Raw genomic sequence first — 12,173 nt, forward strand, 5'->3', positions numbered from 1 at the left:
ATGGCGTTGTCCACCATCATGTAAACCTGAGGCCCTACAACACATCTACATCACATGCAAAATGCTCTGTTCGGGCAACAGGATCAGCATCCCAGAGCCTTCCAGGTTAGGTAGTGGTTCAAAAACCAAGGTTTAATCAATCTTTTACTTCCACCATACTCCCCTTTCCTGAACCCCACTGAAGAATTATTCTCCTCATGGCAGTGGAAGGTATACGAACACCAACCTTACACCAGGGTTTATCTCCTGCAAGTCACTGAACTAGCCTGTGGTGATATAAGTGTGCCACATAACAGACACAATTTGGTCTGTGATGTGGATGAAGTCCTGTGGCCTGTCTAAGTACAGAGACATGATGCTGTGGCGTAATACACTTCTCATTATATGTTGGTCCTTTATTTTTACGTAGGCTTAATGTCTACAAGTGCTAAATGCACAGGTTTTTTGTTTTGCAACATGCATTTAGCCTACAGTGAACAATAAACGTTTATTTCTACAGCTTCATGTCCTGAGCATTGTGTTTTCTATGTAGTGTTTAGTGACTGCTCAGCAGTGTTTTTGATCTTGATTGACTATCGTGGGCACAATTTGACAACATAGTTCAGTTTGGAGCCCAGATTGAACTGCTTTTAGGTGAAAGTTTGGTTTTGCAAGAGGAGTCTGAAGTCATCTGAATGTAGCTTGAGAATTGCGTTTCACGTTCACAGTTTAGAGAGCAACTTTCCAGAAATGTTTCTGAGCAAAAATGAAATGAAGCAATGAAGGCTAACTTTACATTGTGCACAATACCACCATCTACTGTGCATTCTGGTGATCTACACTAAAGGAATGAAAAAGAGCACAGCAGTACCGTGTTGTCGGAGCAAGTTTGTTCCGTTATTATCATTAAAATTTCTGTAGACAAGGAGGCGAGGCTCAAATGTGTTTTCAGATTATGAATCGCTTTACTTCTTCAGAGCTTTTGGACGTGTAGGATCTATCAATGGTCTGTAAAGACCGAGCAACAGACTGGAAAAAATGCTGTTTTTCACCTGCCCATATCTGCAAAACAGACTTTGAACACAGCATATCTTAAAACGCAGTTGTCTAGCTTTCTATCGGCACACCTGTTGTATCAGGTGCTTTCACTTCTAGGCATCTATGCTAGCTTAAAAGTAATGTTATGTTAGCTGAGCGGTTTTCAGGCTGCACGTTACAAACAGCATGAGCAATGCAACCCTCCCGTTGCCGTTTAAGACGCCGCAAAAAAACTCGTTTCAGGTCGGTAAATAGCTCGAACAGGCGGGTAAAGAAAAATAAGTTAAGTTGTTGTGGATACCGGTGCGGAAATTGCGGCTTATATGCTAACTAGCATTCATGCGCCCAACTGTACAATGACAGACACAGAGCACATCCAATAAAATCCCTACATTAGTATCGTAGTCCAATCACATCGAAGCAAAGGCGGGGCATAAACACTCTCAGGTTTGCAAAACGACGGCAGCACAGAGGCCCAAAAAGGAGGCTAACGTCGACCTTCTGAAACAGTGTTATATGGTGCATAACGACAGCTTGAAAACACAAAAGAGGACCACATATCGTTTCTTTGAAAGAATCTTGATGAATAAAGTGCTAGAAATTTCAAAATAATATTGAATTTACCTTTTGTTATAGGACTCTTTCGGCCGTCCGCGCTTTTTGCTGCTAGACACAAATGGCGTACCGTAGCGTGAGCCATGCGTCACACGAGGAGGCGGTCTGATCGCGGGTTGTCGTTTTTTTTTTTTTTTTTTTAATCAGCTGATTGGATCACATGACGCATTCAATTTCCGTACGAAAATAGCCGCACAAGCCACATAGCCATACTAAACACTGAAATTAGAATTTTGTAGGTCTGAGATTGATTCAAGCTTCTTTTTTTAAAACAAGTGTGCATTTGAACCCTCACATCGAAGCAGGGCATGCTTCAACGTGCTGCCAGATCACCAAAAGGCCTAAATATTTTTTATTCAGAGGCTAATTACGTTTAGTTGTAGTTTAAATAAACAATCTACTGCATTTTAAATATGCTGGTAGTAATATTTTAAACGTCTTTAGATAAGCAGGCCTATACATAAGATGGCTTGTATGGAGTATATTAAGTGTGTCTTAACTATGTTTACATGTACATTTTTATATTCTTGATGTGTTTTTTGTTTTTGTTTTGTTTTTTTGTGGACCCCAGGAAGAATAGCTGTGCCATTGTAGGGTACAGCTATTTGGGGTCTTATAAAGTAAAATAAATCCATATCCTGTTATTTGACAAGCCACTAATGCCATTGTAGTGCCTATAGACAAACACAATTTTGTTTGGTAACATGGGTGCTATTTTTATGGAAAAGACCAAATTGAAGTAGAGGGCATTTGTTACTTTTCCTCCTCTAAGGTCACCACAATGTCACTTATGACACTATATAAGTGACATATATATATATATATATATATATATATATATACTATATACAAAATAATGTGTCCATGTAAGTAAATTCTGCTTTAGCATAAAGTGTAAGTACATCTTAATGAATACAAGACAACATAAGCTAACCGGCTATAAATAGAGTTATTGAACAATGTCTTTATTTCAATCCTGCCAAATTTTGAGGAAATACAATTGTGTAGTTTATAGAAGATGTACAGTAAGTGTTCTTGGTTTTCTAAATGGAATATTATGTACCTTTCACAGCCATAATGAAAATGTTACGATAATGAAAGTGTATTTTTATTTATTGTAGCATATTAATACAAGATAAGTTCACCATGTTGTCGCCACAGAGACAGTGTGTGTGTGTGTTTTCTTTTTTTTGTTTTTTTTTCCAAATGGTCAGTCTGTGATGAATCACTACTTCCATTTGACATCCTGTGTAAGCTCGATGTAGAGACTGAAGATGGATTTATGCACGGGCATTAATTGATTAAGTAGTGTGACAGGTCAGGAGGTGATAAATGATACCTTCTGCAGTGAATGCACAGTTTACTTTGGAATAATTTTCTTTAATTCATCACAGTCACAATTATATGACATGGATGGTTGGAAACACATGCCCCTCCTCCCTCGCCCACCCATTTTTCATTCAGATTCATCAGTCATTTTTCTCCATTAGTTTTCTGTTTAAAAAAGCATACTGGTTTAAGTGGACACTGCCTCAACACACTCTCTCTCTCTTTGGCTCATGTTTTTTTTAAGTTTTGTTGTGAACTCAGAAGACTTTTTTTTTGTTGTTATTTGATTCAAGTCAATCAACCATGTGAACGATACTTCTCACTTACAAAGTTCTAAATGGTCAGGCACCATGTTATTTTTTTTGATAGATCTTACAGTTATGACTGGTGCAGGTATAGCCCAGCTCATAATTATGCTGCTATGGGATTAGACTATTGGGGGAGCTGGCACCTTGAACTCTTATCTCTCTCTGCCCAGTCCCAGTTACTAACCACATCTTTTTCCTGGGAGCTCCTGAGCTCTCTTATGTTTCCCAGAACTGTTGGTGAAGATGACCAACCCAATCTCTCCCCCCCCCCCCCCCCCCCCGTCCCACCCATCCTATCCTGCTTTCAGCTATCTTATCCCATCTTCCCATCCCATTTTCAAGCCCAGCGCAGTTTAGCAGACGATTGCTCCATCATGAGCCCGGGTCTGCTGAAAATTTCTTCCTGTAAAAGCGATGTTTTTTCTTTCCACGCTACGAAAGATTAAGCTGGGCCCTTGTAATTTAGCAATAAGAAAGGTCTTTTACCTGCTTATTATGGCATAACAATAGAATGGTCTTTTTACCTGCTTTTTGTTGTGCGATAACACCTGAATGAATTGACGAATACAGATTGACTGTTCACAACAATAACAGTTTCTAAATGAAATCATAACAAGAGAGTAAGAAAAAGATGTCTTTTTCATTATTCAAACAATGGTCAACACAAACAACTTTAGTGAACTCATCTTGAAAGGGCACACAAACACTGACAGCTGAGCTACAACAGATATTTACTATAAGACATTTTGACACAAGGCAGCACAGCCTGAAGCCGGGGCACTGTCCTCTTCACAAAGCTTCTCTGATCTTCCAGAAGCTGCAGCTTTAACTCATCACTCTGTTTGCCTGTATTGACGATGCTCCACCCCGGCTCCTTCTCAACACTGATGGAGAACTGAAGTTGAGGTTGAATCCTGGAACATATAAACCTTGCACACAGCTATTAGTGCATAAATCATCGCCCACTGACCAATCAGAGGGGATCAGATTTGATCAGAGTTTGTAAATATGACAATCTGCTAACGGCAGATGTGATGATGATTGTGATAGCAAGGTTAAATGAAGCTCGGCCCTTTTATTTCAACGTGCTCTCTGAAACTCTAGGTTTACTTATCAGGTTGATAACCAGCATTGTAGGACTGTTAATAAAAATCTCTTGTGTTATGGTTAGTGAATGCAGATCACCCAAAGAGACCCTGGTCTGAAGAAGTCACCTAAAACAAAACAGGTACAGCTTTTCTTTTCTTTTACTTAGCTTTTACAAATATTACAATTAATTAGTTGCTAATTTGCAGTTAGGCATGATCTAATAAAGGTAAACAAAATGTCTTAAATTGAACAGACTTGAAAATTAATGCACTGAGCTGGAGGAAATCATTCATAGTTTTATTTAGGTACCATCTATTTATAAAGTAACAGTCTTGTGTATAATGTGAAGTTAGCTGCTGCGAATGTACTTTTTTATGACTGAGCAACACGAATACACAAACCTGTGTTGGCCTACCATGCAGATTTGTATTGCAGCCACCCACCAGTCACAGCCCCCAATTTTGGAAATACAACTTTGAGAGCATCACATAACTGTAAGCAAAAACATGGATGTGTAAGCCTCTCTAAAGACAGATCATTCAAATCAGAAGTAGAATTCATCACACTGGATAAAAAAAATAGCAAATCCATGTATATTGTATTCCTCAGAATAAACATAGCTAGCCTAAATAACTAATTTTTGTTATTACCCCTTCATGTTTTGTCCTTTCATCTAGATGAGCAGACCTACGGCCCCATCCTGCATGCATAATATGGACTATTTGCTCTTTTGGGGTTTAAGTCTCCTGGCAGGAACAAGATTTTCTGCAGGAGCACATCTTCCCTCTGCTCTCGGCATAAACATCTGGAAAGGAGCCATGGAAAATAAGAGAGTAAAATCACCAACTACCACATCAACTGTTAACTTTTATCTAGTTTAAGACGAACTGATTAAATGCAACAAGTGCCTGGCTGACTGCACAATTTCATCAGCCTGACTGTCCTGTCATCACAAACACAGGACAGAGTCATTACAAACCAGCAGCACAAAACTGAAGTTTTAATGTATTTTTAGATATAACTGTAAATGCTGACCGTCTACTGTTGAGAAAAGTTCAGAAAATACCATATTTACATGAAGCCAAACCATTTGTCTTTTTTCTCTTCATCCAGATTGAAGTTTGTATCCTTTATCAAACTGAACGTAAACATGATGTCCTCATATCATACAGCAGGACAATACTTCATGAAAGGAAAGTTTTACAAACATTAAATGACAAATGAAAATGTATAGCAATCAGAATTCAGACGTTCTGCTCAATGAGCTAGGTGTAAGATTTGAGGTGTAACGCATGTCGACATTGGAACTATCTTGGGTTGTTAGTAGCACATAAACTCTGTCCTAAATGAGAAACTACCTACAAACTGACTACCGGTACACGTGGACAGACTTTACTCAGTGTCTTTGAGTTATGAGTAATTCTGAAGTCTGAATGTCTCAACTGACCTCTTTTTCATGACTTTATCACAGAGTCATCTGAACCATCAGAGGCATGAGAATGCTTTTGAGCTCAACAGCAGGAAAATCCTGGATCCTGGAGTCTAAAATGGAGAGCCATATGAGACAAATTGAGACCCTGTGTGCTGACTGAGTTGTCTAACTTCCAGCACAAAATCAGACATGATCTGGATGTGATCGACTATAAAAATGAGATGACTTACTACAACTGGACCTGCAGTAGCCTCAGAGGTCAGCAGAGGAGCCCTTACATACACAATGAAGAGGAAGAGGACGGGTATTTCACTGGAGATCGGTCCTATTGTCACACCCCAGATGAGCTGAGGGCCATCCCACTAATAAGAACTCCTGATGAGATGTCACTTCCTCCCATACCCTTTAACCCATAAGGACCAACTGTGACACAGGTGTCTCCACCCCTTTAAACCTAGTGGGCAGGTCTTTAAAGTGCTTAAATATTAAGACGTGACGTCTACTTAACTTCCTGGTGCAGTTATGTGACTATGCCATCATTGGTGTACCATTGACCTCACTTCCAATATGGCTGTGCAGCAGGTTAACCCTTGAGGCAAATCCAGCTGATTTTGGAAAGCTTAATTTGTCTGTTTCAGGTATGTTTCAATCTAAAAAATGATGCTTTTGTTAAAATAACATGTTATTTCATACATTAGACCTGTTTTTAATAAAACATTTTGATACTTGATATAAAACAAGAAGAGAGAAGATCGCTGTGACAGATGTGTCACATCTGGCTTTTACTCCTAAAGTAATTATGGAAAATCCCATGTGACAAATTTGTCACAATCAAAGAAAATTGTTCAATAACTTAAGCCCATTCAATAATTAAAAAAACCTCTCTAAATTTGAAGTCAAAGAATATTCAAACAAATATGAACAAACAATCTCATGTGAAATTCATTAAAATAGATAATTAATTGAAACTTTATGAAAAGGTTTGTATGTAATTTACATAAATGTAAGTTGGCATTGAAAGAGACAATTGATTAGTTATACTAACAAGTAAGATTTTTTTTTTTTCCTATTTAATCCCATTTCATTCTAATTTGTTTGAAGTATGAATAAAACGAAACAGCAATACAGTCTTCAAGATGCTCTGAATAACTATCATCACGGCAGATGACAGCGATTTTGAGGGATGTGCAGGTAGCTCAGATGAAGATCTTGATGACTTGCTAAGAGAGGCAGAGGATCCATTTATGCCAAGGTGGAGAAGGGGGAAAAGGTGGCGATTGTTAAGTGGTATGATAACAAATCTGTCTTATTGAGCTCATTGTACTGTGCCACTGACTGTCAAGACAAAGCTCGATGCTGGAGAAAATCAGAGCCAATACTGGTGTTCCAGATGATATTCGAACTGACCACATTGCACAGTGGCCTGCGAAATGTGAAAAAAGAGGTTGTTGCAAACTCAAGTCAATGCAACCACCACTCTCTGTGAGAAATGTGACGTGTGTCTTTGCTTCACAGAGAAGCTAAACTGCTTCAAGACGTACCATTTGGCCTAAATTAATCTGGCCAAAAGCTGTTCATCGTCGTTTATATTTAGCTGCTCTCTAATGCACAAAAAAACTGGTTATTTATGATCCATTTGGTCTGTGCTGTAACACACATAATTTTCCGAAAAGGGGAAATGGGTGGTTCTTATGGGTCAAGCATCCTTTTGCCTAAAAGGAGAGGGAAACGACTTCCTGTGATTATGGGGATCCTCAATGGACCAAGTAAGTTCTTCGAGATGAACTAATGTATCCTTCTGAATATTCCTTCAGCTTAGAGTATAATATAATATTGGCAGTGTAGAGGTTTAAACTGATTGGCAGAAATGTGATGAATATTTGGATTTTTTCTGAACAGACAAAGAAGTTAAGGGTGGGTATTGTCTATCGACAGCCATGGGACAGGTGGAGATTATCCAGAAAGGGCTGAATCCTCAACTGCTCGCCCATGTACCTTGACCCCCCCGTGGCTTCAAAACAAGGGAAGACAGAGACTTCAGCTGCACCTCTCCGTCCAACCCCTCCACCAATATAGGAAATCCATGTGTACCAAGTCCTCCTTCAACGCCTGCCCCTTCCAAGATGGCACAAACCAGAAAGCGATGGCCTCTTCACCCTCTGCGCACCATCAATGGAGGCAAAACGCCTGCAAGTTATGGCAAACCTGAAATGGTTGATACCATCGAACTGGAGGAACTAAATCCACTTCCTAACCCTGAGGAGAGTCTGTCTCTCATCCTACAGCCCGTCAGTTCAGGCGACTGGTAAGAATCTGACGCCACACTGGAGGAATACAACAATTTTCTGAAATATTTCGGGAGTGCATATGTGAAAACAGCTTAAAAGTTCTGGAAAGGAGCCAGTTCTTCATAATTGTTATGCAAAAACTGGCGCGTGTTTGAATTCTTTTATGTGGCACCATTTACAGGCGTAGATTAAAATGATGCTGATGTCCATTTGTCAAATAACATTAAAGTAAAATAAAAATGTTTGTCATCAATTCAGGGAGGAGAAGATAAAGAGGCTGCAGAGTGTGCAAGCCATGGTGCAACATCACCCAAACACACCGAAGGGCAAACTGCTGGAAGTCTGCTTTGCTGTAATAGAGGAGGTATGAAAGCCACTCATCTCTTTGTATATATTTGTGCACGACTAAGCAAACTTTAGCACGTCTGTGACAGAAGTATGACCACTGACTGAAAATGTCCGTTCTTAATTTCTAGGTCAGAAATCTGCGCTCCTCTGTGGCTTCTGTAGCGATAGACGCCATTGTTTACATGTACGTCTACCTGCAGAAGGACATGGACACCATGGCAGACAAAACAGGCGGTGCACAGCTGCAAAAAAATTGCACAATCCTCTGCAAATGTTTTCCTCTAGGAAAAGGCTAAAAACGCCCTGGACCCCCTGGTGCTAAACTGCAGCCCAGCTATAGTCCTTCATGTTGTACAGAAAACAAGTCCACAGTGCAGGATCAGATGTATGACTGTGGGATTTTTTTAAAATAGTATTTGAAATTGCAATGTGTGCATCAGTAATACTCACAATGAAGGACATGCAATGTAAAGCAGCTCTCATCAGAACCTTTGGATACATGGTAGTTTATTTGTTTTTCTTCATCCTTCCTCAGTCCTTGTGTGCATCAGTGAGGGGCAGCACTGCACAGAAAATGCACCTGCTGGCTGATTCTCTGGGAGCTCCAGGAATAATGTCATCTGGAAAGAGCTTCAAACAGAGCATGGTGATCGCTGTAAATAAGATGTGTATTGATTCTTCTGCCGAAGTCAGGTAAGAAATCTTCACCCCCATGGACTGACCATCCTGGAGGACCTGGCCTTCCAGCCTAACTTCATGGATCTCTGGGACAAACTGGTCTCTCAAAAAGATCGACCTCTTCTGGGGAAGATTTTGAAGAAGATCAGGAGGGTGTAGAGGAGGAGGGGGAGAAGAAGTGCATGAAGGAGTCACAAAAACATCTTTAAAGTGACAGACAAGAAATGTAAATAAACTTCATGTGTAGCATCAAGAGCAGTGTTTTGTTTTGAACATGATAACAGTCAAACTGCATTTTAATAGTTTGCATAGTTGGGTCCTTTTTGTGATCAGACACACTTTATATTTGGGGAAGCTCTCCTCTTGGAAATGCTCATGATCACTTAGAGCACAAGCTCTGTGCAAGGTCAGACTTAAGTCTGAAAACATCTCTGAATTTTAGCTTTAATTGCATTTTGCAACGTTTAGGACCAAATGATTTGTATTTAAGTGTTTGTATTGGAAAGTTGATGGACCTTAAAGGATGTCTCTTTTTCTAATGTAAGTTCGAAGGGGTGACTGCATACACGTCCACTCTCATCACTTTCATGTTGATGGTTTTTTTTTTTTTTTTTTTAAATAAAGAACTTTAAATAATTGTTTTTAATTATTAAATTCATTAAAGATGGATTCAGGATCACTTCACACTATCAGAAGGTCAATACTACTTCAAACCATGGGGGGCGGCAGTGTTTTGTAATTGTATTGTATGTTGTAATATCTTGTTTAGGTTGGGTTTTCTGTGTTCAGGTTTTACTATGTAGTTGTCCTCAGTGTTTCTGGTCTTGTGTTCTTTGCACCTCTGTTTCCCCTCCTCCTGTCTGATTTCCCTGTGTAACCAGTCTCACCTGTGTTTGATTACCCCTGTCTATTTAGTCTCTGTTTTTCCCCTCTGTGTCACTTCATTGTGGGGGGCTTTTTGGTACTAGTCTGACGCCCTAGTGTTCCCTACTCCTGTGTTTTTTGTGTTGGATTAAGTCTTGAGTAAGTTTTTATTTTAACCTTTTGTTTAATAAATATTTTTTGATTTTTTGTGTTTCTGCACTTGTGTCCTCCACCCTGTTTTTTTTTTTTTTTTTTTTTTTGTCGAACCCTGACATATAATCTTGAAGCAAAAATAATTAGGACTAACAAAACCGAATACAACATAAACGAACATGAAAAGGCACTTACTCAGAAAGAATCACACTTCTCTGTCATCCATTTTGCTGTTGTTTTTGCTGGGCGTCAGCTGTTACTATAGGAATCAATGTGGATCGAACCATGTCAATATGGACAGGCAGATCAGCTCTGGTCACTTGCAATTTGTAATGTGGACAGTCAGTTAGTTTAAATTCTGATCAGATTTGGGCGGCAGTCTGAACAAAGCCTAAAAGTCACAGACAGCATTTGTGTCCCCTTATTGTTTTCTACCTCCCTGCCATTTAATGCCCCTTTACTAAACAACCTTGCGCCCCCAACTCTCTACAGAGGTGAGAGTCATCAGCTCAATGTCCCACATTGTTTCACTACATTTTCCTAGATTTGGGGATTTTAGTTGACAGATAGGAGTGTGCCATTACGCACAGAGGTGGAAAGATATGAAACAGAAACTTCAATCATTTCTAATGTAAATCAGTTTAGCACAGAATAGTGAGATCCACATTGCAGACTGTAGTCTCTGTTAACAGACGCTGTCCAAACACCATTTGTAAACCCTGATGCTCCGGGACATCAGGGTTTACAAATTAAGCACTGTTGTTGAGATGTGGCAGGCACACTCATGCCTTTATAGTGATGTTTCAGCGCATAGAAAAACACAAATGGCCAAGACAGCATGTATCTCCTTCATGAGTATCTCTCCAGTCCTCCTCCGGATTTGGGGATCCGACGTGTTTATTCCGCTCTTATAGTGTGAGCAATCAGGTCGCAGCTGAGCTTCGGAACGTACACATAAATCGTGAGCGTTGGTTTTTTATCATATGTGATTTACTCGTGCAGTTTGAATCTGAGATTTTTAAAACAGTCAAAAACATTGCACAGTGTATTCCCATCTTAACTCTGTTGCAATTATATGTAACTGATCTGCCCCTGTAAAAACAATCAAACAAATAGTATCAAACGTATTGACTGTCTGGACACCAACAAACTCTTAAAAAAAAAAATGAATTCAGTGTTTTTCTGAAAGGCCCTGAAGGAGCAAGTTACTAACTACTAAGTTTATAGTGTGAAGTGTCTGCACGCTCCTGGTCAACTCACACAGGTGTTTTCAATATACCTAATCAGTCCTCTCCTCAGGACTGTGGGATTAGTGTTTGATTGGCCTTTTTTTTTTATAACTGAGTGTTCAAGGTATGCAATTGTTTTTTTAGATTGAAATATTGTATCATTGAAGACAAGACTAATAAAACTTTGACAGGTCAAGTGCCATGATTTTGGGAGGGTATACAAGGCTGCCAGTTTGGACAAACCCATTTTGCCCTCAGGGACGGCAGGCTTGCAGCTTGTGGTTCAAATGATTTTATGTGAGAGTATTTCGTTTTGGATTGACTTCACCGAAGTTAACAAGTCTTCTTAAGTTGGGCCTGCGCTGCTGTTAAAAGTTGAGAATGACTGGTGGTGGAAAGAAACATAAACTGCAGGAAGACCCAGATGATGAGGCATGTGCACCAGCTGCCCAGAAGGGAATAGAGGACTACCAGGAAAATGTTGAATTAAACCCACAATGTCAACAGACGGACCCAAATATCTATCTCAAGAATAAATAAAACGCAAGCAGAATCGAGCAGGCTAATTCGACTGCAGGTGAACACTATGAAAATGATAAAAGACAGAAGGTGTGGTGACCTGGAAAAGGAGCAAATTAAAAGACCGTGATGAAGCTGGTGCGGTTTGAGCTGTCTGCAGCAGTCGACAGAAGTTTTGAGACCATGGACATTATTCAAGGAGAAAATCTGTGTGTTCTGATTGATTCCGAAAAGTTTCCTGAGAATGGAGCAACTGAGGTTGGGTTTTGGGGACCCTTGTGATACAGAGGAAGCAGCTCTGGAT

This window comes from Symphodus melops, assembly GCF_947650265.1.
Source record: "Symphodus melops genome assembly, chromosome: 5".
NCBI classification, from domain to species: domain Eukaryota; kingdom Metazoa; phylum Chordata; class Actinopteri; order Labriformes; family Labridae; genus Symphodus; species Symphodus melops.